The following is a 26856-nucleotide window of genomic DNA, read 5'->3' as shown; positions in this document are numbered from 1 at the left end:
ACCAAAGCAAAGATCACATGAGGCTGTAAAGAGACAAGCTGTAGAAGTGATGAAAAACGTGGGGCTGTATTTTACCAGCTGCACTGAGGACCCCTGCAGAATGAGCCCACAGCATGGCCCTGGGCAGGAGGGTGCCTCTGGTTGGAAATCTCCACTTTCCACTAGCCGCTCTGGCTAATCCCTCTGCAAGGAGAGCTGAAGCACCAGTCCCATGACAATAGTCACACCAGGCCCAATGAATCCCACTGCCACAACTCCTGTAGACAATGCAAGAGCTGGGGCAGGTCCCGCTGTCTTAGTGCTCCTCCCCAGCTGTGTCCATCAACACCTGCAGCAAAGGCCCATGGCTCTGCACGAGGCTCCAGAGGTGCCTGGCCATCAGGACCTGTGGGACTCGGCTGGCAATGGGCCCTGTGAGATACAATTCCTGGCACAAACGAACTGCCAACGCCACATCACTCACACCCAGGTCCCACCAACCCCCAGGCACCACAGCCAGAGCAGTCTCTGTCCTAGAGGGAAGTTAGATTGGTTCGGGACAGATCCGTGTTGGCTGTTCACTCCCAGGTGCTCACAAGCCACTCCTTGTTTGTCAGCTCAGTTGTAGTTCCTGGGAACACCCCAAAACTGCCGGCAGAGCAATCAGTGCCCTCACTGCTCCTTAGTGATGGGCTCAGATGTGGCCATTCAGGAGTTTCTGGCTGCTTGAGCTACTTGCTTTAATTAATCTGGGCCAACCTGTTTGAAAACACGTGATCTGGCTGCATGGTCCAGTCTGGCCTTTTCCTGCTTCCTCGGGCTCTTGCAGGGGAACTGGTTTTGGGTTGTTACTGGAAGCATGGTGAATGTTACACTTGGCTAAGACAGATTGGCACAGGTTTGATGAGGGGAAAGGAAGGGAAGATCATTGGCACTGGAAGTGTGAGGCAGAGGATGCCGCTGGACAGCCATGGGGCTGTGCTGGCACCCTTGGCACCTCTGGCACTCCTTCCTGCCAGCTCCAGCAGGATGAAGCTCACCTCCATGCCAGGACAGGGGCTGTCGGGGAAACTTCAAAAGGGGGAGAAAATGTTGTTTCTCTGAGTTAACATTCCCGTGCGGATCTTGTTCTCCTCATTATTCTGGTCGTTACTTAAGCAACAGCCACTCGTCACTTGTGGTTCAGCAGCTGAGGGAAGGGCTGAGTGCAAGAGGCTAATTTATTCTTTTAGTGCTTCTCATCCATGGCAGCCCCTGGCTGCTCCTCACCACTGGTAACCAACTGGAGGCATTTCAGATATTTCTAATGTATGACAGCAACTGGGAAACAGAAATTACCCTCTCTCAAATAATTCCTGAGACAGATTTCTTTTGGCACTTTGCAATAGACATGCAGAGGAGACATGGGCTGCATGTACTAGTTTGCCTTTCCTGAGCAATTTATTAGCCCCACCATCTGGTTAAGACTTTGTTTCTTCCCCCCAGATGCACATACCTCATCAGCAGAAAAGGCATTTACAGACACGGGGGAAGCAGAGGAGACAGTGAGGGGTTCTGCTGCTCTGCCATGTCATGCAGTGCACCAGCCCACTGGGATCTTCTGCCACACGGGGTTTGCAGAGATGCTCTCCAGCCTCACAGCTGCCCAGATGGCACCGAGGGAGTGGGGCAGTCTGGTGGGAGGGACTGACACATTCCTGTCTGTGCCATCCTGCCCCCACCTTGGACCTGGAGAGGGCACTGGTGAGTGAGATAATGGGGCTCAGTTGCCTCCTGCCCTGGCTTGTGCCGCCCAGCCAGCTCCCTGGCTCTGTCAGTGAGGAGTCACCAGCATCATCTCACATGCTGGGCCCCTGCCGAGATCCGGAGAGGGAGACAAACGATCTGCTTAGGATGCACTGCCTCCACTCCACCTGCTCAGCCCAAATGAAATTAAAATATTGACAGAAACAATTTCCAGGGGGAAATTGGAAAAGTTAGCAGCGGTGGCAAAGCTGTGTGGCTCCTGTGGGGCTCTCAGCAGCCTCCAGTCACCTTCCTGGGCAGCACGGGACAGGCAGCCTCCTCTGCTTGCTTCAGCTCAGCGGCACCGGCGGGCACCCAGGCACGGGATGGTGAGTGGCTCCAGCCATGACGTGCCACCTGCAAGATGACAGAATGTCACCCTGGGCAGGGCAGACACAGCACTCAATGCTGCTTTGTTGCACCTTATTTCTGTCAGCCCAGGGAAAGAGGAGTTGGGCCCTCACTCACAGAATGCCCAAGCACCGCTCAGGGCTCCTCACACCATCCTACATGAGCTCTGGAGACCTGAGGCACTGCTGGCCTCAGTGTACTGGCCAGGTGCTGCCCCAGGCCACTGCGCAGATCCACATGTGCCCCAGTCATCACAACCCATGGCACGCACGGCCCCCTACCACACTGCAGCATGCCAGCAGCCCCATCCCTGCAGAGGGCAGCCCGCAGCAGAATGCCAACCTGCTTCTCAGTTTGCTCACCTCCAGGTGTGAGACTCCAGGGCAGTGAGTGCAGGGACAGGCAGTGAGACAGTCGGCCAGCAAGAGTCTAAGAAACAGAAAGAAATTGGGCTGGAGCGGCCCTGCAAGCGAGTCAGGGAGAGCACAAGCCCCACAGTGCAGTGAGGGGCTTATGGGGCAGTGGCAGGTCAGGGCCACGACAAGAGTCTGTGTTGCTGGGCAAGCTGCTGGAGCTGGGGGAACAGCAGTTGAGGCACAGCCGTGCCCTTGGGCCAGTGGTGCAGCTCCTGGCAGAGGAGCCCCAGCAGTGCTGTGCCCGCAGCTGCCTGCCAGCCGCTGTACCGGGACAGGAACTGCCAGCAGCACACAGGCTGGCACCTCCAGCAAAGGCCTGGCTGGCTGGTGAGATGCTTCTCACAGGCACTCAGCATTTCATGGCTGCTCTCGTGGGCTCTGGGTGGGCTCCAACCTGCCAGCGCTGATCTGAAACAACAGACCTGCAGGAGATCAAGCTGGCTGCAATAAAATGTTCATTACTGGTGTGTTTGAAAAGCTGCTGTACTATTTTAGAGAAGAAAGGCAATCAGTCATAGCTTACTAATGCACCCTAAAGGGGTTCTTTGCACACGAAGGACACGTGGGGGCTGTCATGTTTACTGGGGGCTGAGCAGCCCCAGCGGAGCATGCGCAGGGCAGCACAGCCCTGCCATGGCACAGCCACAGCCTCCCCCAGCACAGCCCTGCCAGCCCAGCCCCTGCATCCCTAACACCCCCTGGCCCCTTGAGATGTGAGGAGAGCTGTTGGCAGTGCATGCACATGTGTCCCTGCTTCCCTCTTGCTCTTGGCTGCACCCTCTTCCCCAGCCCTCTAGTGCAGACCCTTGTGATTTGTACCTACCTGCAAGCATGGCTGGCACAGCTCTGCAACCGTTGGATTTTAAGAAAAAAGTAAATGGTATTTTAGCAGCAATTATAAAGGACTTAAGCAAGCCCCACATTCTCCAGGCAGAGGGCTAGCAGGGCCCTGGCACACCTGCATGTCCCAAACTGCCTGGAAACTCCTGGAGCAGGACCCAAGCCTGGAGAGCAGCATCACGAGGGGCAGGAGCCAGGTAAGACCAGCAGCATCTGCTCAGCAGAACTGGCAACCACCAAGAGCCCGGCACCACCAACGTTTCCTGCAGAAAGAGGAGCTGAGGCTGCAGCACAGGGGTTGTGGGCATCTGGCCCTGCCCAGGGCTCTGGGTGCCAGAGACAAGAGCAGCCTGGGCAGAGTCAGGGGCCTCTCCCTTCCTCCTACAACAGGCACTGAAATGGTGAGGAGGGATGAGGCAGGGCTGCATGAATCTATCTGTTGCTAGAGCTTTGATAAAAGGGAATTTGGTGGTTAAATAAATCCACCCATAATCAGATGAATTTTGGTCTCACTTTGGGTAGTTTCCACTGCTTTTGCTACCTCAGAATCATCTTCACATAAGGGAGTGGGGAAATATAGCAAACATGACACTTTCTGCAAGTGCACATTTCTCCTGGGGAGCCAGGGAGGGCAGGACCAACGTTCCAGGCCACCTGGGACACTTACTGCCCAGCATGGCATGAACATTCCTCATGTTTCTCCTCTACTCAAGTGCCAGGGCCCTGTGGCACCGCAGCACTGTGGCACTGTGACACCAGGGCACCGTGCACCAGCATTCCCACCACCCCATCCAGGATGCAGCTTCCCTGGTAGATGCTGCCACCACCACTGGGCTCCCAAATGGCAATGGCAGCAACGTTCCCTCCTGGTTCTTCAGCCTCGTTTCCTGATCCATTTTCCTTCACCTTTTCATCCAGGACATCGTGGCACCGAGTGAAACACCATCTAGAACCTGCTATTTCTGGGCCACCGTTAAAGCTGTCATCTCATCAGAGAACGAAATCAGGTTGGTTTAACAGGACCTACTTTTTTTCAACCACACTGACAGACATACATTTCTATTCCCAGGCTCAAATTCTGCCATTAATTGAATTTTGCTTTAGTTTATCCATCCATTTGCCCAGGATTAATGTCAGGCTAATTGGACATAGTTGTCCAAGCCATCTCACTCACTCACTCACTCACTCACTCACTCACTCACTCCACTGTCTCTCAGTACAATGCATTCTACTCCCGCCTGACACTCCAGCTCTTCAGGATCAAGAGGGCAGCTGCAAGGGCAGCTGCTTCTAGCTCCAGTTTACATCAGTTTCTCCCCAAAGCACATCTGTGCTGGTGTCAGGGGTTGGCACCTGGCACCCAGCACCCACCACCACCACTCGCCCATCTCAGCCCAGCACAGCTCCAGATGTGGGCTTGCACCTTCCCCTATATTCTCACCATCTACTGCATCTACTGCTTCTGGAGGCCTCATTTCCCAGTTTCTCTCTGCAATCACAAGAAATTATGCTTCTTGCCTTTTATTCATGAAGGAAATCTCCTGGTTTTGCTCAAGTGTGGAGAGCGGGGGTCAAGCTGCTTCCCAACTAAAGCCAGCCCTGCAGCTGCATTTCTAAAAGGCAGCAGAGGCTGAGGCTGGAGGTGGCTGTGGAGGTTCAGGGTCTGCCCAGGCACCGCCAGTGCTGCCAGAAGCGCCTCAGCACTCAGGATGTCTCCGAGCAGCTGCCTGCAGGCAGGCAAGCAGCTCTGCAGCCTTGTGCAATGCGTCCCAACAGGCAGCCGAGCAGGAGGGGACACTGCCCGAGTGTGATGCTGGCAGCAAGTGAGGTGGGGCAAGGGAGGGAGGGGAGGGGGGGAAGCCCAGCACCCATGGCATGGCTGTCTAAGCATCATCTGCAGAAACGCTCTGGGAGCACAGGGTCTACAAGGTGGAGATGCCCCACACCAGGCCCTGGGCACTGTTGCTCTACAAAGGGCCACCTCCACCCCCCAGCCCGGGACAGCCATGAGAGCAGCCGTGTCCCTGCGGTGTAGGCAGCAGGCACAGCCCAGCCTGCCGCCCTGGCGCACTGCAGCCTCCAAGGTCTTGCTCATGTCTTTTTTCCTCCCTTAAAATCTTTTTCTTGAGCATTTAATGGGTTATTTGCATATTACAGATTCATTTTTTAAAGCCTTTTTAATGAAGGTGCTCCACTGCGCGGATATTTGCGTGTGTCATCCTTCCAGGCTCACACCACATAAATCACCACTACTTGTGGAAAAGCTAATTAAAGGTAATCATGAAAACCTCATTAGTCCTCATTTACATAAGATACAGAGAGAAATTCCCTAACCTTTAATCCTGGCCGTCACAATCCATTTAGATATCTCTTGCATGCTGAATTCAAAGGCAGGAGCACAACTCTGTCCCCTCGGCACATGCTGCTGCTACAGCTCTGCTCTCAAACCCAGGAGGAGGTGGGCCTGACTGCTTCAGGCCCACTGAAATCAGCGTGGGCCAGCACATGTCAACACACATGGCAGGGCGAGCACATCCTGTGCCACAAGCAAGCACAAGCACGTCCTGCAGCCTGAGGAGAGCACATCTGCATCGCAAAGTCAGTGCATCCTGCCTGCCCTGAGCTGCAGGAGAACATCTTGCAGTGTCCAGGACCTGGACCTGGCCTCCAGGAAGGGTCTGTAATCCCATACCAGTGCTGGCACTGCTCACTGTCAGCACATGCCAGTACCTCAGCCCTTACCACCCCTGCAGGACACAGAGCTCTGTCCCTGGCCCCACAGCAAGCAGCACTCAGGGGCAGCATCAGAATCATAGAATCACAGAATGGTGGGGGTTGGAAGGGATCTCAAAAGATCATCCAGTCTAAGCAGGTCTACCTAGATCAGGTTGCACAGGAACATGTCCAGATGGATTTGGAAATGTCCAGAGAAGTAGATTCCATAATCTCCCTCTGCAGCCCATGCCAGGGCTCCCTCATCCTCACAGTAAAGACGTTTTTCCTTATGTTTAAGTGGAACTTTTTGTGTTGCAGCTTTTGTCTGTTACCCCTTGTTCTAAGGCCCAAGAGATGAAAGAAATATATTTAACCCAGGGGAGGTTTCACTTCTTCACACAGCTCTGGCATTTCCAGCACCAGCCTCACCATCACCACCTTAATAACCTGCATTGCTGGCAGCAACAGGACTCAGCACTGCAGTTGGTGAAGTTGATGGTCACGAGCCACCGTGTGCCACCAGGTGCCACAACAGCTTCCACCTCTTCCCCGTCAGAGTCCTGGCCGCCCACACTCCTGGTACAGAAACACAGCTCAATTAGCGCCTGTCACAGAATCACAGAATCACAGAAGCTCAAGGGCTGGAAGGGACCTCAAAAGATCATCTAGTCCAACCCTCCTGCCAGAGCAGGGCCACCTAGAGTAGGTCACACAGGAACTCGTCCAGGTGGGTTTTGAATGTCTCCAGACAAGGAGACTCCACATCCCATCTGGGCAGCCTGTTCCACTGCTCCCTCATCCTCACAGTGAAGAAATTCTTCCTTGTGTTTCTTCGGAACCTCTTCTGTTCCAGCTTATACCCATTGTGCCTTAGCCTATCATTGGCCATCACTGAGAACAGCCTGGCTCCATCCTCCTGACACCTCCTGACAAACACTTTAAGCATTTGTAAACATTAATGAGATCATCCCTCAGTCTCCTCTTCTCCAAGCTACAGAGCCCCAGCTACCTCAGCCTTTCGTGCCTTAAAAATACCGGAGCATTAAATGTATTAGATAAAACTCCTTCTGCTATTAAAGCAGATCACGTCCTGGAAATCTAAGCAGTAAGCTGTGCAATTTCACCCTGCGATAGGACTGGATTAAGTTCTTCCCACAAAAGCCTCTTATTGTACGAAAAAGACCATTAGCGACCTATGAAATCAATAGGAAACACAGCCCTGGTGCTGTAAAACACCAGAATTAGCTGCAGCACCGGCAATAGCACCAATTAGGCTGGGGGCTCTTTCACAGACTCTCACAGGAAGGGCTTTGCTGAAATGAGAGGAGTTGCCCGGCCTCGCTGCCGCGCGGGTGGCTGGTCAGGGCAGCAAGCTACGCCTACCAGGAGCCACTGCTGCTCTGAAGGCCTCTGTCCTAGTTGTCATGCTGGACTCCCCAGGAGCCCCGGGGCCATGGCAGCAGAACCCGGTGCCATTAGCCCACAGCAGCAGCAGTGGCACAGATGCCATCGGGGCATCATGGTGCCCTCCCTGCCTGCCTGCCTGGGCACCGGCGTAAGTGTGGGCACCCACAGTGAGTCCTGCTGTTTGCTATTACCTTCCAAAGATACTGGGTTTATTTTTCACTAGCTCAGGCTTGGAGCTGGGAGACCCTAACAGCAAAGTGAAGAGTGGGATCAGGAGCGTCGCCTCGGCTCAGAGCTGTTCCCAGCCACAGGCACTGGCCCCTAGTTGAGCTGTGCACCCTCCAGGGCTGCCCAAGGACCTGTGTGTCTCCTGGCAAATGCAGCCCACGGATGGGCACAGCAGCTTTCGCTTGCATCAGACGGGGCTCATGCATTCAGGAATGCAGCCCCCTCTCAGCCAGGCCTCTGCCAGACAGACACCCCCGGGCAACTGGCAGAGGGAGGACTCGCTTGCCAGAGCCTGTCCCACCGCTCCTGGCACAAAGCACACCAAACCCATGAGCAGTGACAGAGACAACCGGACCGTCACACTGGATTAGCTCCTCTGCTCCTCACACCAACATCTAAGGGTATTTGTAATTAGTATTAAAAGATGAAGCACGAGAAGAAACAGAATTGAAAATGGGCTTTTGGTGATTAAGAGTGCTGCTTGCGGTGCCGTCGCAGGGCTGGCCAGGGCTCGGGCCCGTCCCCCACCAGCGCCCGTGCGCAGCTCTGCCAGGGCAAGGGGGGCTGGCAGGAGGAGGAGAACCCCCACTGACTGTGCTCAGAGCCTCCAGCTCTGGTGACATGTATTTAAATATTAAACAAACCCTTAAAGCGAGTGAGAGGCTCGAAGCTGAAACATCACAGCAAGTAACACACTGCAAAGGAGGGACAATCACAGCGAGCAGCTCTTCACGGGAGACGCCTCTCGGAGCAGCCGGCGTGGAGACTCCTGCTCTCCAGAACGTGCCAGCCCACTGGGCTCTGCCAGCGTGTTTGCACAGCAGTAATTTAATAGAAACCAATCATGCAAAACAGACACAGTATGAGTTTGGGGATTCATTTCCATATATTACACCGTTCTTTCTTGTATTCCCAGCCCCAGCCTGAACATCGGTTACAGTCAGGGAAAGCACCAGGCTGGAGAAAGAACTGGTGCCCAAGCCAGCCCCAGGCCCGGCAAGCAGCAAGACATTTCCCCTTTCCAGCACGAGGGAGCTGCAAGTTCATTGCTTTGCTGAGGCCCCCAGACTCCCCATGTCCCTCACTGGCTGGGCTGGGGAGCAGGGTGCTAGTAGGATGGGGCTGGCAGTACCTGGTCCCAGCCCCACCACTCTGCCCCAGCCCTGGCTCCCGGCTGGAGGCAGCATCTCCTGCTGCTCAGCCCCACTGGTGTGAGCATTTGCAGTGTCGTGCTGGGCAGAGCTGCCCCCGAGTCCCTTCCAGCAGAAGCGAAGGCTCTAGTAGTAGCTCCCAAACCTCTCCTGCCAGCACAGGAGACAGCCTGGGCAACAAGCAAAGATTTCAAGCCAAGAGTAACTGAAGGCTCACAAAAAATGCTCTTTGTGGTTCAGCACTGGCACACCAGAAACAAGTCTCACATGCAGTGTTGCCTTCCAACAGGGTCATACATCACATGGAGTTTTTAACAAACCCCATGAAGAGAGGAAAGGAAAGACAGTCCTCTTGCAGCCACCTCACACTTCCAGCCATTAGCCACAACCCTGGGAGCATTATGCACCAGCTCACAACAGCCTGTTGGCATATAGTGCCCCTCACTTTCCACAGACCACAGCCTTGCCCAATCCCCTCTTCCTGCAGCACCTCTTGGAGCAACAGTCATTGCACTCAGGGCCAGTATTTTGGAGTGAAGGCTAATGGGAAGGCTCTTCAGCCATCGCTGTGCTGGGAGCCCTCAGTGCAGCCCTGTAGGAGCACAGGCGAGCAGGGAGAGCCAGGTTTCGCTAGAGCATGGGTCCAACAGCAGAGCATAATGACAGGTTGTGCACACCATCCTCTTGGCTTGCTCCAGGCACCCATTGCTGTAGTGTCAGGCCTGGGCAGCAGCATTTTGCCAGGCTCTGCCCCATGGTGCCAGCAGTCCGGTGCAGCAGCCTGGCAGCAGCAGCCACATACCCCATTGCACAGTCGAAGGGCTCTGCTGGAAGGTGGTGGCCCAACATGAAAAGCAACCTGGGGAGTTTGATGTAACATTCATAGTGTGCCTGGTGTCAATGTTTGAAGCAGCGGCACAGCGGTTTGCTCCTGGTGCACAGGAGGGAGAACCCACCTCTCATCTCCCCCCAGTGCCTGAGAAGTCTGTGCCCAGCCCAGCCTGGGCACTGCAGCCCCAAAAGCCAGGTGCTGCCCCCACCCCAGTCCCTGACCATGCAAGGTCTATAAACCAGCCTGAGCAGCAGCTTGTGCTACATGGCTCTCCAGAACTCCACTGCCAGGGCCGACTGCACTACCCAGGCAGCTTCTTCCAAGAGCTTTATGGGAACATGATTCAAAAATACTGTCACTTCAGGGAAAAGGGGAATGTATGTGGAAGGAACTTTATGGGAGGAATTTCTAACAGGTTTAACATTTACCCAGTTTCATGTTTTCTTTAGCCCTTTTGGGAGAGGTTAGCTTCCCATGAAATTCAGGTTGCAAATGAGGTTGGCTGCTCAGCGAGCCAGGAAAGCGGCTCAAATCGGGGATCTCACTCCAGCTGACCAAGAGCACCGGCCCGCAAGAACTCTGTGTAATGGGACGTGAGCACTGGAGCCCTGACAGCTGATAAATGCTGGGTACATGTTTATTATATCGAAAACTTTGCAGAGTACACAAGAACCACCCAACAGTGCTACAGAAAGGAAAACATTTCACTCGCCAGCCCAGACAGGACATCTCTGCTTTTGCTGACAGCAACCCTCAGCAACATCTTATCGCTGTTTCCCAGGAGGTATAGTTCTTTGGCAGATGTTTTTAGGGGCTCTGCTTTCAGTGGTTTGAATTTAATTGCCATTTTCTGTCATCTGAATGCAGGACAAGGAGCAGCTGCACGGCCAGCCAGGACTGCAGGCACCTGGAGGGGTGGCAAACAGCTCCTCTGGATTCCAGCCTGGGCTCCTGCTCACTGAGGAGGATGCACTGGTGAGACAGCAACACCCTCAGCCACCTCCTGAGCCCCATGGTGGGGATGTCTCCTGAGGGAGCGGGATGAAGGCTTCAGGCACTGCCCTCACCAGCAGACATCCAGCATCCACCTGCCTTCGGAGTGGTGAGGGGAAGGGATGGGGCTGCTACCAGCTCCGTCTCAGCTGTGCTGGCCACCCTCCTCACTAATGGTTCGGAGCTGGGGATGCCACCTTCCCACAGACACTCCCTCCCTGAGGCAATGCCAGCCTCCTGCAGCCACAGTCCCTGGGGTGATGAAGGTCCCTGCTCCAGGACAGGGCTGGTGCTGTGCTTTGTGTCTCTGATGCAGGAAATGCAGCATGCAGCACAACTTCTAAACTGAGCTGATGGCCAACAGCTCCTGAAGCTCTAGGGCTGCAATTTGTGGGGGTTACAAGCCCACTGAACAGACCTCTGGCAGCATGAGAGAGACACACTGCAGGTACAACCGCACATGAACGTGCCACAAGTGGGTGCACCTAAAGCTGCCACTGCTCTGCAGTGACACACCACACACCACTGGCCCAGCCCCTTGGGCCAGTGATGAGCTGCAGGCATGATTGTCCATGCCAGCGACAGGGTGGCCAGGCTGCTGCTCACCCACCAGCCTGGCAGCAGCCGCCCCTTGCCCAGCACCACTTTGCATCCCCTCCCACTGCAGTTCCAGCCCTGGTGAGGCTGCCAGGGCAGCAGTTGTGAAAGGGAATGGCCCCTGCCAAGGGTAACTCATGGCTCCACAGCAAACAGCTGCAAATACACAAGCAAGAAGGAAAAGTCCCTTAGTTTTTTAAAACATTCAGTAACAGCAAGTGAGGGCAATACATTATTTAAAGGCTCTTCCAAGGAAAGAAAAATTATTTCAGCTTAGTTAGCTTTTTAGGACAGCCTAAGCAGAGAGCAGGGATGGCAGGGCTGCAAGCAGCAGGGCAGGCAGTGGAGCAGGAGGATGCACAGAGCCTGCAGCCATCGGCACCCGGCACAAGGCACCAGGGGGCTGCGGGGTTCCCGAATCCCGGGATGGCTTTTCCTGAAGTCCCAGTCCCAAAGGCAGCATGGGGCAGCCCCCAGGCTGCTGATAAAGCCGGGTCCAGCCCAGCACAGGCAGTGTTGGGTCTGTGCAGGGCAAGCTGGAGGTGAGGGGACAGAGTGAGTGCCCATCTGGGTGTGAGGCTGCCAGCAGCACCCCGCGTGCTGGTGCGAGGAGGCGGCGGTGATGGACGAGCGCCAGGCGCAGTGGGCACTGCGGTGCGCGCGCTGATGAATGAGGTGTCACCAGGTTTAATCCAGAGTCATTAGCCATGCTGAACACCCGCATATCATTTGTTAAACTAATGGATTGCTGGAGGTCATTCAGTAATAAGAAAGGGAGAGAAGGGTTATTAGTTTTTATCAGACATTAATTGGCCAAAATTGATTACTTATTTGGCATTTGCAGTGTATTAGGGGTGTTTGCCCCCGCAGAAGCACCCCAGCCAGCAGAGCAAAAGGGTGGCAGCAGCCGTGAGGTGGGCACCACAGCATCGCCCAGGCGTGGGCTGGGCAGCCCGGCTGCAGCACAGCTCTATCCCGGGGTGGCAGGTGGGCAGATGCCATCACAAGCAGCTCCCATCCACATACTTTCCATCAGCTTGTCCTGAGTTGCAGGACCGGGGAAGGATGAGGGGCACCCCACACTCCCCCGTGCCCAAGGCGCAGCCTGTGCCCAGGGCGGCACCTCACGCCGGCCCCGGGCAGCGCCGCAGGCAGCTGCTCCCTCCCTGTTGCACCATGCCACTCACCAGGGCAGGGAGCAGCAGAAGTGATCTGGGAACTGCTCAGGTGATACCACATTTATCTAACAAGCTTCCCAAAGAAAACTAGCATTTGGACTTATTGCATTCTGGCTCAAAATTTGATTACATTTTTCTACAGCTGTAAATCTGCCTTCCTTTCTGCAACATTATTATTAAAGCCAGTATTGAATTGGTGGTGTGATACGTAAAATTTCAATCCTGGCTTTGACATTCCAGGAAGTTAAAAACCAATTATAGTGTGTGCTTTGCCTCAGGATAGAATGAATCATTGAACACAGCCACTTCACCAAGAGAAATTAAAGGTTGAAGCAGCAACATGGGGAAGGTATTAAGTTAAAAATCAAAGGTCAATTAAAGTAAAACTGAGTCTATTTTATTTTTAATATTTTGCTTACATTTTCATTCCTTCCTGATGAACAAGGAGGCAAAATAAACCTGCGCTTTTATTTATTTGCCCGGTAATAAATGTGGGCTGAAGTTGGATTCAGGAGCTAAGGAAATCATTCAGGTGATAAATTCCCAGTCCCATACCCTGCGTTAATCTCACCTTATGGAAGCCATGCAGCAATGGGGCAGCCCACCCCCCCTCTCCACCCCCCACGGCAGCGAGGGTCCCGCCTCACCTCTGCCTCCCCCCCCCGCAGAGCCACTGTGGCCACCCCATGGCAAAGCAAGGGCCACATGCAGGAGGTGCCCAGCTTGGCTTCAACCACAACACCCTGTCACCAACACCTTGAGCCCACAAGCCCCCACGTGGCCCCAGAGCTTGGCTGTGCCATGCCGGGACAGGCGGCACCAACTGCACAACCCATGAAAGAGAGTCAAAGTCAGCACTGAGGTGTGCAAAGAGCTACATGTCCCACAGCTCCCTCAGGACTGTTGAGCCCCCAGGATGGACAGGGAGAAGGTGCAGCAGCTCTTGGCAAAACCAGGTGGTACGGCACCTTCCGTTGCTTTGGCTTTGCAGAGGGAGTGGGGGACACTCCACGTGGGACACCCAACACTACAGGCCCTCTGTAGAAGGAGCAGATGGAGCACAATGCCAGGCACAGCATCACAGCACATGCGGTAACCACGCAGCATCACACTGAGACACGTCACACTGCGCAGTGATGACAGCATCACACCACAACAGCATCACACTGCACGCTCTCTGTTCTGCTCCTGGCTCCACGGGGCCCCCATTGTGAGTTTGTCCCAAAGCCCCAGACTGCTCGTTTCCAAACACGGTGTGTGGCAACTCTCCATCCTCATGCACTTCATACCAGTGAGAACTCTGTGTCCCTAGGCTGGAGCGAAGCAAGACCTTTTCCAGCAGCTGATGGTATGAATTGCTTCATCACTAACTAAAGCAGACATCTCCCATGCTCCCTGGAGCACAGGGAGCCCCGAGAGATGAGATCACAGCTCACAAAGTCCTCTGGCACTGGGAGTGAATCAGCACCACCCTCCACCAGGCATGAAACGAGCTCTGGTTCAACGGGCCAAAGCCTCCAAAGGCAGCGCAGGGGCAGGATTGGTGCCAGCACGGCACTGGGCCCCACCACAGCAGGTATTTACCAGTGTCAGAGCAGCGAGCCAGGAGGCCAGTTATCTCCTGAGCCATGGCAGAAGCTGTTGACCCCTCCTGTAAAACAAAAGATAAGTTGTACTTTCCATTTTCCGCAGCAGTATGTCATTTGCAGATGCCTTTTACGCATGGACTTTAATAGATAATCCATACCCTTGAAGTGGAGTATATCATCCGCTCGTTACCAATGATAAATCATTTGCAAAATATTAAAATGCTTAAAGACTGTCATACGGGCTTCATGAATTGCTTTGCAACACACACACTTCTGCCTATTAAAGGAGAAAATGTATTCAGCGCGACCCAGGCAGAGCTATCAAACTGCTTTATTTACAGTCTGGAGTACAAAGCTATCGCCGAGGCGCAGCGGCAGAGGGGGAAGCACCCCCCCGGCCCCGCCATTACTGCCTCTCCAGATAGTCTGACCCCGGCTATGGAAACTCATTAAGGTCGTTAGGAAAGGCGGCGACTCTCCAGGGAGCCCCTTCCTCTAGATTAAAAAAGGGAGCAAGTGCAAGCACTGCTAACTGTGCAGCTTGTTCACATCTGTACAAGTGTGCTAACCGCGGGGAACCACTAATCTAATATATTCTCAGTCAATTTAAACTCATTTCAATAAAAAAAGAATTAGGCAGAAGCAAACAGTGGGGAGAGCAGATGTTCCAGTGCTGGTGACACCCAGAACAAGCCAACAGCGCTTTCGGCCCTGGAGTCATGGGAGGAGCAGAAAGCCACACAGGCAGAGAGAAGGTGCTGGGCTGCCAGCACCCAGTGCCACCATGCCATGGCCACCAACAGTTCCCAGGGATCCCTGGCCACAGGGACAGACGAGAGGGATGATGACCCACAGGGCTGGGAATCCACAACCAGCCTTGACCTGCAAAGCTGCCGGCATTTGTCGGCAGAGGAGAGAGTCAAAGGGGCCAGGGCAGCTGGAGCAGGGACAGGCGAAAGGGTTGTCCCTGAGGGGCTTCCCGGCATCAAAGCCCTACACTTGCAGCAACACCCCTGCCATCCCTGACCTTGCCTATGCCCCTTGTCACCCCACAGCAATGAGACAGCTCCAGGCACTCAGAGGCACTTTAGAGATCTAGGTCCTGTGGCATTTGAGCCCAGGACACCCCAGTCAGACCCTCAGTCACCGAGGAAAGGGGCAAGGGAGATGCTCGGGTTATCCGCCTGCCAGGGGCTCCTGTGAGTGCTCCGGCTTGTTTGGTAAATAATGACTTTGTTATAAATATTCCATAAGCCCAGGAACTGCAGTGCATTAAAAAATGATAAGGTCCTTGCTTCCCTAGCAGGCACTCCTCTTCACCAGCGCCTGGGAGAAGTGTTTAAAATCGGATGTCAGCTAGGGCCGACAGAGGAATTTGTCGTGGAGCTGATGAATAGTTTGAGAAATACTCAATACCTTCAGGAAGGATCAATTTATCACAGTTTGGCTCAGACCAAGTGGAAACACACAGCCATCCACACTGCGTTAGTGTATTAAGAAATACAGGTCATTATGTTAGACGTGCAGTTTCTTATTATTTTTTCACTGGATGAAACTAACGTGGAGAAAAGGGCCATGTGGTGCTGTGAGAAATTGCACCAGCAGCCAACAATGTGCTCATTTCCCCAATTTAAACATCTCCGGAGAGAAGCAGCAGGACCAGCAGCAACGTGGTGAGTGGGAGTGGAGCCTGGAAAGGACCTCAAGGAGGGAGTAAAGCCCCACAGCTGCAGTGTGAGGTTAGCGGTTGGACTCGATGATCTTAAAGGTCTTTTCCAACAGCAATGATTCTATAATTCTACGAAAAGCAGCTGCCAGGCTCCGCTCCCCGAGTGCACGGCCACCACCCTGCAGCACAGGACGGACCCTGCGGCTCCCCTTGCCCCTGCACAGGGCAGTGGATGGCACACAGCGACGCCAGGCAACCAGTGTCCCAGGGGAGGTGGCCAGGGCAGCACGAGCCCCGCAGCGTGCCTCAGCTCCGCCAGCTCCAGCGCAATGAAGCGCCACCAGCCCCAAGCCCCAGCCAGCGCTCCGGCGGGAAGAGCCTGGCTCCGAGGGCATCACAGCCTTTGAAACCCAGTCATGCGGCTGCAAAACCGAGCCACACGGCACAGCAGCCCCCGGCGCCCGGCACACCTCACGAGCACATCCCGCCCCGGGCAGCCCTCACCGCATCCGCAGGCCGCGCCGGGCTGAGGCGGCCCAGCGCCGAAACCCTGCGCACGGCTTCCCCCTGCCAGCCGGAGCCCGCAACTGCACCCGCGCCCGTGGCCTCGCCGGGCCCCGCCGCAGCGCGGGCCTCGCGCCGCAAAGCCTTCAATGAGGTACAGATGCGGGTGTGAAATATTGTGACAATTGAAAGCCGGTTACGCGTTACGGTAAAAACCCCGATGTGGGAAAGGAGCGGGGCCCGGGCCCGGCCTCCAGCGCACAAGCCGGGAGGTAATCAGGTTACGCGGCCTGCCAGAGGCTGCCGTCGGTGCTTTTCATTAAAAGCTGGGGGGTGCTGTAAGAAATACTAGTTTTATGTTACCATAAATTGTCAACAGTTGGTCAGATCCCCACAGAGTACGGATCAATACCCAGCAGAGGGGAAAAAGTGCTGAGGAAGGAAAAGCGATACTCTAATTAGAACAAAATTTAAGAGTCCAGGGTGCAGATGACAGGGCCTAATATGTTATAATTTATTGACAGCCTCCAAAGGCTCTCAGAGGCTGCTGGGTGTTAATAAATATCCCAGCAGACAGCAGCTGCAGGCAGGGAGTGGGCAGCTCCTGGTGCATCCATCTTCCACACGCTGGGTCCCGACCATCAGGGCAAGCGGCCCCTGCCACCCCCAGATCGGCCTCTCAGAACAGGGTTCTTGGCTCCTCGGGTTTGCACATGGGCTGGGGGCTGCAGCACATCTCGCCCCTGCGTCTCAGCCCTGACAGACACCTGCCTTGCAGCCCCATGACCAGGCTGGTGGGGCATAGGGACAAGGCCGGGGCCAGAGCTCCCCAGGGACACCCTCAGCTCCCCAGGCGTCAGAAATCCACCCCTTGGTCTGCAGTAATCTAATCCTGGCTTAGCATAGCAGTAAATCCCAGCCAAGGACTCAACATCTGTGAGCCCCAGCTCTGTGCCCAGATGCAGCCTCCCCTCCTGACCCAGATTTAATAACCACTCGAGTCCCAACCTGCCCTCACTTCCTTTCGCAGCACACAAAGCACCTGCCATCAGACCCTCGTAAACAAGGAGGCAATAAAATTTAATCGCTCAAAGATCAAAGTTCTCAAGTGTTTTCCAATAGTCCCCCTGCCATCCTCCCAGCCAGGTTAGGGAACTGCAGCGGGCTCTCTCTGTAATAAGTGGCCATAAAAACGCAGCTGGAATGGAGAAATATTGGCAAATATAATAAACAAAACTATATTAACTCTAATTCTGCGACGCCTTTGGCTATATTAATATCTCTTTAATGTAATCACCTATAAATAAGTGATGACCCTGTGATTTAATATGACATCTGTCATCCCCATTTCTATGCAAGCCATGAAGTAATTACTCTCTGGTTTGCAATAAAAGCTCTCATACGCTGTGAGCACCCAGTGTAGCCACCAGCTCCTCCACCCAACACCCACGGGCTGCCCCGGCGCCTCGGCTCCACTCACCTTCCCCAGCAGGATGGATGTAACCACAGACCAAAGCAGCACAGCAGGGGCCGGCAGTGCCCACACATCCCTCCCATCCCAGGGATGTGCTGGGGCAAGGGGTAACAGCACAGCCTTCAGTAAACAAGCCAACTTCAACCTTTCTGTCACTGGGGGAAAGCAGCAACAGCTGGTGACACATTCGTGACTCGGGGGCCAAGGGGCGATTCCCAGGTGACCCCCACCTGTCCTGGGCAGTAAGCACCACAGCAGGGGCACAGGGCACTGCTGACAACCAACAGAGCTGCGGGTAACGGCCCTTCAGGAATCCCTGTGCCCACCCAACCAGGATGGGAACCACAGCCTCGGGCACCCTTCCCCCAGGCCCAGAGGCAGCACCTGCCTCAACATCCCAGGGACCAGGTACCCCAACGGCCCAGGGACATGCCACAGGGGACCCCTCAGCTGCGGCTCTGCAGCTCCTGGAGATGGGCCATGTTTCTAGCACTGGCTGCTGAAGGCCATGGCAACAACAGAAAGCTCAGTACAAACAGAACAGTAGAACAACCTTTTCTGTCTTATACTTGAGCTGGAGCTCCACTACCAGGGGACATGCCAGGGTCCCAGCCAGGCTCCCGTCAGCTCTGCAGGTGTCCATGGCAACATTCTGACAACTTCACCTGAAAAGCCAGCAGCTCAGCAGCCCTCCAGGGCCAAGCTGCCCCTCTCCCCGCTCTGCACAGAGTGCAGGAATGACCAAGGAATCACTAAGGGCAGCTTACTGCTGTCCCCAGGGCTGGAGAGCTGATAATATTCTACAGCCTTGAGACAGGAATGCAACAAGATTTATAGGGAAAAAGCAGCTATTGCAGGCATAAGCAGGTTGGGCTGAGCCACCTCTTCACACCAGAAGTATATTGCAGAACTGCCTCACCCCAGAAATGGCCAGAATAAAGCAGAAGACACTCTCCACTTCATCCCCACCCAGTCCTCTTCTTGTTGACTCCTGTAGTAGATCAATCTCACCAGCAGCAGCTTGCAAACAAATCCAGTGAAGGGGAAATGCTCAACTACCCCATCCCATGCCCTGCAGAGCTGAGTATTTGGTGTAGCAATGTATCAGAGGTGGCAATCAGATAGCAGTAGCCAGCCACGAGTCCACAAGAGCCACCCCGCTGCAACCCCAGGTGAGAGCCCCACGGACAAGGACAGGGCCCAGAGAGTGCAGCAAGTGTCCCGACAGGACCTGCCTGCCCTGCAGCCAGGCCAAGGCTCCCAGCCCCTCTCTGGTTTTCGTGTACTTCAGCACGTATGCAGTGCCACTTCTCAAAGAGCAGGAAGACAAAAATATGCACACAAGAGGGAGGAGGAGAGGGGAAAAAACTTAATCAAAAATTGCATTTAAAGGCAAGTTTGTGAGGCAGAAACACCAGCCTCTACTACACCAATGTGATAGCTCACTCAAGCAGGAAGATCAGAGTCACAGTGGAAATGCCCCCAGGCAGCTCCAACCACAACTGTCTTTCACTTTCCCCTCCTGTTCTTCAGCAGAGGTGACACGCTGGATTGCTGATGGGATTTGCACCTCACTTGCCTTCCGGACCAGAGCCTGGGCAGCCCAGCAGCCATGCGGGTGGTTGCCCCACCGTGCCTGCAACAGCTGCAGCTAGAGCAGCTCACCCAGCCCATCAGACACAGAGGGGTCCTCCCTGCAGTAGTCAGGAGCAATGGCCCGTCCTCCCCCAACCTCACTCCATCCTCCTGGCCTCCTGGCTGTGGTGAGGCAGCGGCAGGAACAGCCCATCTGCGTTCCTCTGTGCCCAGAGAGCCACTGCTGCACATCCTGCCAAATGAAAAACAGCATTCAATCAGTACAGAGCTAGAGGAGAACACAATTAAACACACTGTTACTGTCACTCTTGAACAGTTTAAGCCTCAGTTCAATAAAGAACCATTCAAATAGGCCAATATTGAGCTAAATCTCAAGCAGCAGAGTCACAGGCTGCACGACCACAGAGGCCAGGGGACAGAAGCTGGCTAGAGCATAGCCAGCACCAGCACCCAGGGCCTTGCACCCACCAGCAAGGGGAGCACAGCCCTGGGACACGGGGCCAATGCAGCTGGGAACCCATGATCAGAGACCCATGGACACAAAGGAGCTGGGGCAGCCACAGCCTTTGAGCAGAGGCCTGAGCTTTCCCCAGGGGAAGGGAGACTGAGACCAGACACAAGGCATAGCTGGGCAGAGATCCCCACCTCTGCCTGGCCAGGTAAGAGCTCAAGTCCCAAAGAGGAGCCAGATCCCATCCACTTTACCACAGGGCTCACAGACCAAACTCACCATCAACAAAAAGGCTCTTGTCCAGGTCCTGCACTATGCTCTCAGGACAAGCCAGCAGCAAGGATCTCATCTGGGCACCAGCAGGACCCAGGCTGCCCGTCTGTGGAGAGAAAAGCATCAGGGACAGAACTGGGGAAGAAGGCAGGAGCCCACATCTCCCCATCCCCAGTCACAGGCCTCTGGGTGGTTGCTTCCTAAGAGGAGCCCAGCACGGGATGCAGCGGGAAGTCACCAAGCTCTTGCCCTGCTGCTGTGCTCACCCAGACAGCGCACACACAGAACCCATAGCCCCAGGGCCACTCGGCTGGCACAAAGCCACGAAAACAAGCACAGGGGTCCCCGGGCCAGTCCTCCAGGGAGCAGGCAAGGGGGCACCTGCGGGAGCAGGATGAGGGCCGGGCTGGAGCAGCGGGCATGCTGCTGCTGCCACCGCGCGAGGCAATGCTGCCACCCTGGACAAAACGCTCACGCTCAGGCAGGAGGCCTAGTAATAAATTTATTGTATTTTGTTACATATTCCCCTTTTTGCACTTAATTCCAATTCCTCATATTCAAACTCTTCTTTCTGAAAGAAAATGACTTTTAACATAAAAATATAAATTCTGCATATTAAAAGTGCATACACCTTGAATAATAAAACATACAAATAAATAATAAAAGGCATTGACACAGTCTCATGCACTTGTCCTCAAATAATTTAAAATTTATGGTACAATGTTCAACCCCAAGTAAAGACAGCCTGCTTTCCAGATTACTGTACAGTTCAAAAACATTAAAATACACAAGAGAATATCAAAGGTGTGGGCAAGCCCCACGTCCCAGTATCAGTGTACAGTGATGTGACATGCAGTTTTTTAGAACTGTAAGATATTCCAGTGTAAAACCTGACATTGTGTCCAGAAGAGAAACTACATTTGCAACAGGACTTAAAATTCAATTTTAACCAATGGTGAGGCACAGTTGGTGAGCAAACCTGTACAAATTGATACTCGGAAGGCCACAAGAAAATAATCTAGCTCCTTGTAGCCCGTATTCCCTTGTGTCAACCCTACCCAAGGCAATGTAGCACCTAAAAAAGGGTTTCTTATTGCACTGCACAAATGCCACACGACCCTAACGCTGACTTTCCTGCAACGCCTTTGTGCTGTGGGGCCTAGAGTGAAACGGACTTTGTGTCTACGCTTAGTTTTAATCTGTATCTTTTAAAAAAACACTACTTGCAGATAAATTGAGTGCTATGGCCTTTAAAAAAGAAAACAGAAGGCTCCCTAAACCTTTAGACCTAATATAGATATTGTACAAGTCTTCAGGTACTTTTATTTTACAAAATAAAGCTCCTAATAGTAAATGCTTTACGGTGCTTTTATTAAGAAAACCGTGTAGTACTTTCATCTCACCACAGATTAAAACTAAATTTCAGTTCCCTCCACAGGTAATGTTAGATACTGCCAAATTATTTTGGATTAGTAGGCAAATGACAAAGACACACCAAGGAGAAAAATAAAGAGAACAATAAAATTATTTGGAATGTCCTTTCCAAAGCTCCCCTGTGCCCGCTGAGTGGGCCAGGGCACAGGCACAGAGCTCACAGGGCTGAGAGCCTGCCCGACCCCCAGCCCCTGCTCCCAGGTGGCACCTCATGGGGCACAGCCAGGCAGCCCAGGAGGAACCCCTGGATCGCCAAGTCCTGCTGATCAAAGGTGCTGCTCGCCAGAGCTCGCCAGCCTGCCCCATGTCAGCCCCCCAAACAGGCAGTGCCCGCTCTGCCCAGTACACCCCACAGTGTGCCCACAGCTGCCCCCCGCAGTGACCCGCCACAGAGTGGGAGCACAGCCCAGAAACCCCACCACGATGGAGAGGAAGCACAGGCCCAGCCTGGGAAGGCAGGCAGAAGCCCCATTACCAGGACGGGCAGTACACCAACAACTGGAAACTGCCCTCTTAGCACGGGAATTCACCAAAAACTCTCTTATTGAGTGCTCATATGGCTACAGGTGACTGTCTCTTCTCACGACATAGAAGGTGTCATTGAAGTTACATGGAAAATGGCAGGCTACATACAGAACACTGATCAGGTTTTCCCTGTCAAAAACAATTAAAAAAAAAGGAAAGAAAAACAACAGGATACAGAAAACCAGTTTGTTCTCATTTCAACATTTCAGATCCCTCGGACGTTATGCTACACTCCAGCCTTGTCAGTAATGCAGAATTCTGCAAAGGAAAGAATCCGAGATGTGCAAATCAAGCAGGAACCCAGGGCCATGCTCCTGTGTGCTGACAGGCAGCTGCATTGAGAAACAGAAGTACAGATGGCAAGCGGCGCTCCGGGGCCTACCGAGCGGCTTCTGGCACGGCAAGCACGGGCTATGGTTCGGATTAGACGCTTGCAGAGTTAGTAAGTGCATGCATTCGGGTACAGTGAGAGAACTGCCATGCAAACTGCCTTCTTCACTGAGAAAAAATGGTGGATCATGCTCAAGTTTCGGCTTTGGAACGCAAACAATCCTGCAGCGAAGACAGATGAGGGCACCTACAGTGGAATAAGTGTGCTGTAATTAAGCTGCTAATTTCCTATCCTAAGCGTTTTTACTTTATTTAGCCATATTTGCTAAGTTTGAAAGGGTTAACAATTTATACACCCAAAGTGAGACACGTACAAGTTATAGAGAACTGCAGGCACCAAATTGTCTACCAAATGTGAGCAATACAAATAAAAGGTGCCCCTTTAATACATGTAATTGAAAATGTGCTTATAATTTGTATACTACTAAACACTATCCAAAAGACGCAGCCCAAAAAGGATAAAAATCATTTCTTTAGGTGACTCCAGCAGGAATCTTGCACTGGAATGAAAGTGTCACTTTCCTGCACCCAGAGGGCCAATTCCAGGAACAGGAGCAAGTGTCAGACTCAGGACGTGATGTGAAATACGAGTTACACACAGATGATGTAGGCGAATTCAACCTAAAGTTCAGTGGAAACATCACAAACCCCTTTGGAGGACTCGAAGCCTTGGAGCCAGCACAGTGGTTGGAGAGCAGGGGCAGTGTTAGGTCTCTCTCTCCCTTTCATTGTCATCCTACTCACATGCCCAGCCACAGGACCTCCAGGTGCCATCACCCAGGGTCAGGGGAAGATCCCTGGCCAGTGGTGACCTTCAGAAGATGGCAGAACCCATCTCCCCCACAGGCACGAGTGCTTCTGAAGCCAAATTTTAAGAAAAGAGGTGACCACCATACAAGTGGCTGCTTCAGGACAGCCTCAAGTCCTCCCTGCCCCATGGACCAACACATAAAGTCAAGGTGGTGTTGGCATCTAGAACTTGGAAGATCCCTCTCTGGAGTATTCCCTAGTGCCGTGCCACATCCTTACAAGACACACATGGACAGGAACTCCTATGCAAGAAAGGTCTAAGAAATAAGTCTGCTTTAAAGCAAGAAGACCGAAGTTGCTTTTCCCCAAGTCACTTTAAGTCAGGCTTGCAACAATCTACATTCAGTTTCAGGGATGTACTTTACAGCACTGAGGGAGCCATGACTTTACCAGCAACGAGACTTGGTTTTGCTCTCACAACAAATACGGTTGCTTCCTGGACCCCGTACACCCTTCAACCTTCTCCTGTGCAAGGAAGTTCATATACTACTGGAAATCTGTGATACCAAAGTGCAGAGACACAGAGTGGCTAGCAGCTTTCCAACCCACTTGCTTACAGAACTAACACAGTCAGGACAGGGACTACACTTTCTGGGTCCTGCATAGGCATGTTTTGCACATTTTTCCTGGTGTGTGCCTTGTATTCAACATAAACTACAGTGCATCCTTCTAAGTAAAAACATTCCTTTGGAGGACACCCTAAGTCAGGCCTTCCCCCACCAGGAAACACGCCACATGCTGACAGCCCACCACAGAGGAGCAGCACCTCATCTGCCCCACGATGAGGGCACTGCACACATGGCCTCTTCTGTCCGCTCCCACCTTGCTTGTGCGCTGGAGAGGAGCCCGCGCACCAGAGCTGCTCTTGTCAGAGAGACAGCTAGGAAATCCAGTTTGGCAGCATACACAGAGTAGATAGTGCTAGAGGTGGCAGCAATTTCAATCGGGAATTATGGGGAATACACAGAAAAGAGCTAGTTTACGTGTCCTGGGACTGTAGAGGGTTGACTGCTTTTAACATAAGCTACTGGAACAGCAGGACCTCCCATTCCCACTCTGTCAAAATGGGAGCTCTGACGACGATCCTCATGTCCCTAATACAGACACATTGAACTGGCATTCAGCTAAAGAGCCAATTTGCACATGGCTTTCACATTTCCTTCAATCCAGGCACGCCATACGGGAGGAAAGCCACCTTAAAAACCATACACCAGCTTCCAGTTTAAACTCCTTCAGTGAATGATGGCATGAAAAGAAAATGTTGTTTGATAAAAATAACCTTTCACAAATGTCCCACGGTAAAACGCACAGAAAATTAGGTTCTGTCTATTAAAAGATACCAAATCAAGTTAGCACTAGCTACCAGAATTACGTTCTTGCTAGAAGAATTGTTACAAGAGAAGAGCCAACACAGTCCGAGACCTTAATACAGATAAAACCTCAAACAAATACTTCAACATCAACATTTTGGGAAGTAATTTAAGTACTACAACGTGAATCAAATCTTATCTGCTCTGCTGGATATAACAAAAAATAATCCAACAATAATCCAAGTCATACATTTAAGAAGGAAGTAATGCAATCTTCGCTCCTTGTTGCTGCCATAAATGAGACTGAAACAATACACGGGAGAAGAAATGCATCAAGAAGATGGTGGTGTCCAGGCTTTAAAACAGAGTCCAGAGCACAGAGCCCAGCACACTGTTAAAACACGCAGACAGTTGGCATTGCTTCTGGGTTGCATAAAGGGAGAAGGTGACTAGAACAGAGTGAGGGTTACACTGCAGGTGGGCTCACCGTCACACACTGGCCAGAGCTCTGTGGTACCCTCCAGCTCAGATCCACACACCCGCTGCCTTTTCTCAAAGCTGTCAGCTACCCCCAAAACACTTCTCTCCAAAGCTGGCTACGGATGTGTGGCAAGCTGAGTACAAAAGTGACCACGGAGCAACAATGTGCCCAGCTGACCTGGGAGGGGGGCAAGGCTTCTTTGGAGGATCATCAGCACATTAGCCCAAAGGTAGAGGTGGAACAGATTAGCTCAGAGCCCCTACTTGTTTGAGGACTGTTTGTTATGGTGACAGAAAAGACGTACAAAATAGATCTGTCCACAACCTAAGCCTGGAGATTCTTTGCCAAACACAACTGTCTGACAGGCAAGGACATCATTCAGAAGACAAGCGTGCCCAGCACGCTGCCCAGCTGTCGTGACCTACACAACAGATTGCTGCTCCACATAAAGGATAAGCAGCACATTAATAAAAACTCATGAAATTAAAAAAAAAATAAAGATTATACCACATGTCTAGAAAAGGACTTGAGGAATCCACCTTTTAAGAGGAATCTTAAAGACCTTGAGGAATCTCCCCTGTAAGGATGGCATGTAAACAACAGTATCACTAGATGGAGTGTTTTAACCCTGATAGCGACTGTCATCCAAACAGGAGTGGGGATGGGCAGAGAGAGGCCTGGAGCCAGTCCCGAGGGGAGGAATGCCCCCTTCTCAGCCCCACGGGAAGGCAAAGCAATGTTGAAGGGAGGAACGTACTCCCAGTCCCGCAGGGCAGGGGAAGCAATGCTGAGGGGGGAGAAACTCGCTCTCTGTCGCCTCTCCCACCTGCACAAAGAGGTTTGTTCAAAGCACGCTCAAGAAGGCAGAGAAGACAAGACGACACTTGGCTTATCTACACATTATTCCTATAAATACTGACACTACAGTCACACCACTGCAGTTTAAGCGCCTGAGCACATTAGGAAACGCTGATTCTCAGGGGGTTTGAAGAGGGTTCCCTACAGCATCGCTGCCATCAGGTGCATGAGGACAGCTCTCCTACAGCATTGAACCAGCTCTCAACCTAGTGCCTCCATGAGCTGGCAGCCAGCTGCTGCTTAGTGCTTTATTCTTTTGCTCAACATAGTGTTTCAGAAGAGATAAAGTAATTAAAGAAGATATGGTCGCCTTAGGTATGGACAGAGTAAAACTCTTCAAAGACATAGCAACAAAAAAATGCAGGTTATGTTTCATGAGGGGGAAAAAAAACCCAACCTTTCTGCTGTTGGAACAATGAAATCTATTACACAGACACACAGGTACCTTTCTGTCCATCCACTAATGCTAGTCCCTCTTATACTGTCTGAGTATATACCTGAGAAACAACATTAGCGTTGAAATATTGCCCTTTGGAAAGCTTGAGAAATGGAGAGAAGCAGGGAGAGAGGGTCGAGAGAGAGCATAAAGAAGTGTAAGTCTCTCCAGTTTCCTTCGCACTCTCCACAGCTCGGAACAAGGCCATACACCAGCGTGGACACAGCCTGCTCAGAACAAGACCAAAGGAATATCAGTTCACAGCTCTACAAAGCACACCAGTGTCAGTACAACTGGGTTTCAGATTTCAAACCTTGAATCTGAAGAAAGTTGTTGCATTTTCTATAAAGAGACTCCTGTACAAGTGCTATGGGACAGCTGCATTCATGTTCAACAACAACTCCAGCTAAACTACTTGCATCAGTGCTGGCTGCCTGTGGCTATTTGGTTTGATGGCAGAATCAAAAGGCGCTTTTAACGACTTGCAGTTAACTTCTCCTCAAAACACACATTAGGCACATGAACAAACAGAAAAAAAAAACCCCAAAAACAAGAGCTCAGAATAAATTAGCTTCTCAGCAGAA

General features: G+C 52.6%; 1 protein-coding gene across 5 annotated transcripts in view; it reads right to left on the bottom strand.

The window, feature by feature from the left end:
- Positions 1-11282: 11282 nt before the first annotated feature.
- The window catches only part of USP31 (ubiquitin specific peptidase 31), a 43962-nt gene continuing 28388 nt past the window's right edge, over positions 11283-26856 (bottom strand). Inside the window, exons 17-20 of one of the 5 annotated variants that reach the window (XR_009818377.1) lie at positions 20035-20134; positions 19155-19536; positions 14057-14123; positions 11283-12042 (exon numbers count right to left, since the gene is read on the bottom strand). The gene's annotated coding sequence lies outside the window, so the exon portion shown is untranslated. Of the gene's footprint in view, positions 12043-13351; positions 14124-16732; positions 19537-20034; positions 20135-20158; positions 26500-26856 lie in introns of those variants that run through there. The other 4 variants (XR_009818376.1, XR_009818375.1, XR_009818374.1 and 1 more) reach the window with 4 other exon arrangements.

Source organism: Colius striatus, chromosome 3 (genome assembly GCF_028858725.1).
Source record: "Colius striatus isolate bColStr4 chromosome 3, bColStr4.1.hap1, whole genome shotgun sequence".
Classification (NCBI taxonomy): domain Eukaryota; kingdom Metazoa; phylum Chordata; class Aves; order Coliiformes; family Coliidae; genus Colius; species Colius striatus.
This window is presented reverse-complemented; position numbering and strand designations above follow the sequence as displayed.